Source organism: Zalophus californianus, chromosome 1 (assembly GCF_009762305.2).
Source record: "Zalophus californianus isolate mZalCal1 chromosome 1, mZalCal1.pri.v2, whole genome shotgun sequence".
In the NCBI taxonomy this organism is placed as follows: Eukaryota; Metazoa; Chordata; class Mammalia; order Carnivora; family Otariidae; genus Zalophus; species Zalophus californianus.
The window spans coordinates 104,291,962-104,295,308 of record NC_045595.1 but is presented as its reverse complement, the minus strand read 5'-3'; the positions used below and the strand labels follow the sequence as shown (position 1 = coordinate 104,295,308).

The following is a 3,347-nucleotide window of genomic DNA, read 5'->3' as shown; positions in this document are numbered from 1 at the left end:
ACCAGGGAAACTAGTACTGAACATCTCCTGGGCCCCAAGTATTATACTAAGCACGTTAGCTCAATTCTCACAAAAATTCTGTGAGCTAAGTGTTACTTTATTTCCATTTTACAGATTAAGAAACAGGATCAATAAGTTAAATAATTTCTAAGTAGCTTTTGGTAGTTCTTTAATCATCTTTTCAATCTATTATATGTGGTTGCTGTATATTCTAGTTTTCCATTTCTTCTCTAGCTAATTTTGGTTACTTATATTTGCTAGGTAATGGTTCATTTCCTACAGATATTTAAACTTGCTACCATAGGAGCACCTGGATAGCTCAGTCAGTTAAGCGTCCAATTCTTGATCTTACCTCAGGTCTTGATCACAGGGTCATGGGTTCAAGCTTTGCATCGGGCTCCATGCTGACTGTGGAGCCTGCTGAAAAAAAAAGTTGCTGCCATAGTTTTACACCTTGTATTTACTTTGTTTTTTTTTTTAACTCTGCAAATCAACTTAATTGCAACATGATTTGCATATGACAAAATATGCTTATATATCTTTTTAAACTATTTAATCCAATACATTATGACAAAGGTCTACACAAATGTCTACATCTATATTGTCTATATTGGTGCAATCATATATAGTACTTTTCCATAACCCCAGAAGTTTCTTTTTGCTTTTCTGCAGTCAACCCCCACCATCTGGCCCTGAGCAGCCACTGATCTGCTCTCTGTCACTTTAAAATCTGCTTTGTCTTTTCTAGACCTTTATATAAATGCGATATACTACATGCCCTCTTTTGTTTGCAGTTTGTTTGTTTTGGTGAGTTTAATGGTTTTAGATTCATCCATGTTGTTGCATGTATCAGACGTTTGTTTCTTTTTATTGCCAAGTGGCATTCCATTAAATGAATACACCACAATGTTTATCACTGTCTTGTTGTTTTCAGCTTTTGACTTCTATGAATATGTTATGTGTTCATAACAAATCTCCACAAAACTTAGTGATCTATTTTTTTAAAATTTTCTTCCTCATTAAACTTCTGTTTTAATGGGGCTTAAAATTCTGTGACAGATTTTTGGTCAAGTTGTTTCCATTAAAAAGTACTGATTTTAAAAACTAATAACTTAAAACTGCCACACACACGCAAAAAACCCAAATGGTCCACAAAATAGTCTCCTTTCCTTCTGAAGATTTTATGACGCATTGTTATCATGAACGAGTCTTTTACTATTAAACTTAAATGGCCAGCTGACGCAAACAGTTCTGAGACTGTGCTTTCACCACTGATGAAGACTGGGGGTGGGGCAGGCATTAGGGATAATATTCATTTAGCCTTCTGAGCTTTCTGGGCAGACTTGGTGACCGTGCCATCTGCAGCTGCCTTCTTGTGCACTGCTTTGATGACACCCACAGCAACCATCTGTCCCATGTCATGAACAGCAAAGCGGCCCAGAGGAGGATAGTCAGAGAAGCTCTCAACACACATAGGCTTGCCAGGAACCATATCAACAATGGCAGCATCACCAGATTTCAAGAACTTGGGACCATCTTCCAGCTTTTTTCCAGAACGACGATCTATCTTCTCCTTCAGCTCAGCAAACTTGCAAGCAATGTGAGCCGTGTGACAATCCAGCACAGGTGCATATCCAGCACTGATTTGGCCTGGATGGTTCAGGATAATCACCTGAATCGTGAAGCCAGCTGCTTCCACGGGTGGGTCATTTTTGCTGTCACCAGCCACATTGCTGCGACAAACATCTTTGACGGTTCAGTTCTTGACATTGAAGCCCACATCGTCCCCAGGAAGAGCCTCACTCAAAGCTACATGGTGCATTTCAACAGACTTTACTTCACTTGTAACATTGACTGGAGCAAAGATGACCATCATGCCAGGTTTAAGGACACCAGTCTCCACTTGGCCCACAGGGACAGTACCAATACCACCAATTTCGTAGACGTCCTAGAGAGGCAGACGCAAGGGCTTGTCAGTTGGACGAGCTGGTGGCCGATTGCAACCCAGAGCTTCAAGCACTGTGGTTCCACTGGCATTCCCATCTTTACAGATGACTTTCCATCCTTTGAACCAAGGCATATTAGCACTTGGCTTCAGCATGTTGTCACCATTCCAACCAGAAATTGGCACAGTGTTGGGGTTGTAACCAATTTTCCTAATGTAGGTGCTGACTTCCTTAATGATTTCCTCATATCTCTTCTGGCTGTAGGTGGGCTCAGTGGAATCCATTTTGTTAACACCAGCAATTAGTTGTTTTACACCCAGTGTGTAAGCCGGAAGGGCGTGCTCACGGGTCTGCCCATTCTTGGAGATACCGGCTTCAAATTCACCAACACCAACAGCAACAATCAGGACAGCACAATCAGCCTGAGATGTGCCTGGAATCCTGTTTTTGATAAAGTCTCTTTGTCCTGAGGCTTCAGTGATGGTCACATAATACTTGCTGGTCTCAAATTTCCACAGGGAGATATCAATGGTGATACCATGTTCACACTCAACTTTCCGTTTATCCAAGACCCAGGCATACTTGAAGGACCCCTTTCCCATCTCAACAGCCTCCTTCTCAAAATTTTCTATAGTTCTTTTGTCAATCCCACCACACTGGTAGATCAGATGACGAGTAGTGGTAGACTTGCCTGGATCTACGTGTCCAATGACGATGATGTTGATGTGAGTCTTTTCCTTTCCCATTTTGGTTTAGGTTGAGCAGTACTTTTCACAACTGTGTTCTGGCAGCAGACCCATTGTGAAAAAGAAAACTTAGTGATTTAAAAAGGAAATATTATTATATCACAGTTTCTATGGGTCAAGAGTTTGGGTCTAGCTCAGCTGGGTGCTTCTGCCTCCAGGTCTCCCACAAATCTGTAAGCAGGGTGTTGGCCAGGCTGCTCATTCTCCTCTTGACAGTGTTTGGCAGGATTCCGTTTCTTGAAGGCTATCAGACTGGGAGCCTCAGTTCCTCTCTGGCTGTTGGTCAGGGGCCTCTCTCAATTTCTTGTCATATGGGTCTCTTCGAAGAGAAGCTCATAATATGCCCAAGGGCTTCATCAGAGTGAGTGAGGAAGAGAGTAGGAGAGAGCAAAAAGATGAAAACCAGTCTTTTCGAACCTAATCTCAGAAGTGGCATCCCCTCACTTTTGCCATAATCTCTTTGTGAGAGAGAAGTCACTAGCTTCAGCTCACACTCAAGGGGAGGGTGTTCATAAAGGCATGAATTCTAGGAGGCGGAGATCACTGGGATCCATGTGAGAGGCTGCCTTCCACAGACTGCTATGAACATTTGTGTACAAGTCTTTGTGTGGACATGTTTTCATTTCTCTTGGTTGAATACCTAGAAATAGAATTG

At 42.0% G+C, this 3,347-nt stretch overlaps 1 pseudogene; it reads right to left on the bottom strand.

Annotated features, from left to right (window-relative positions):
• Positions 1–1,312: 1,312 nt before the first annotated feature.
• LOC113918797 lies at positions 1,313–2,692 on the bottom strand (annotated as a pseudogene).
• Between the last annotated feature and the right edge of the window lie 655 nt (positions 2,693–3,347).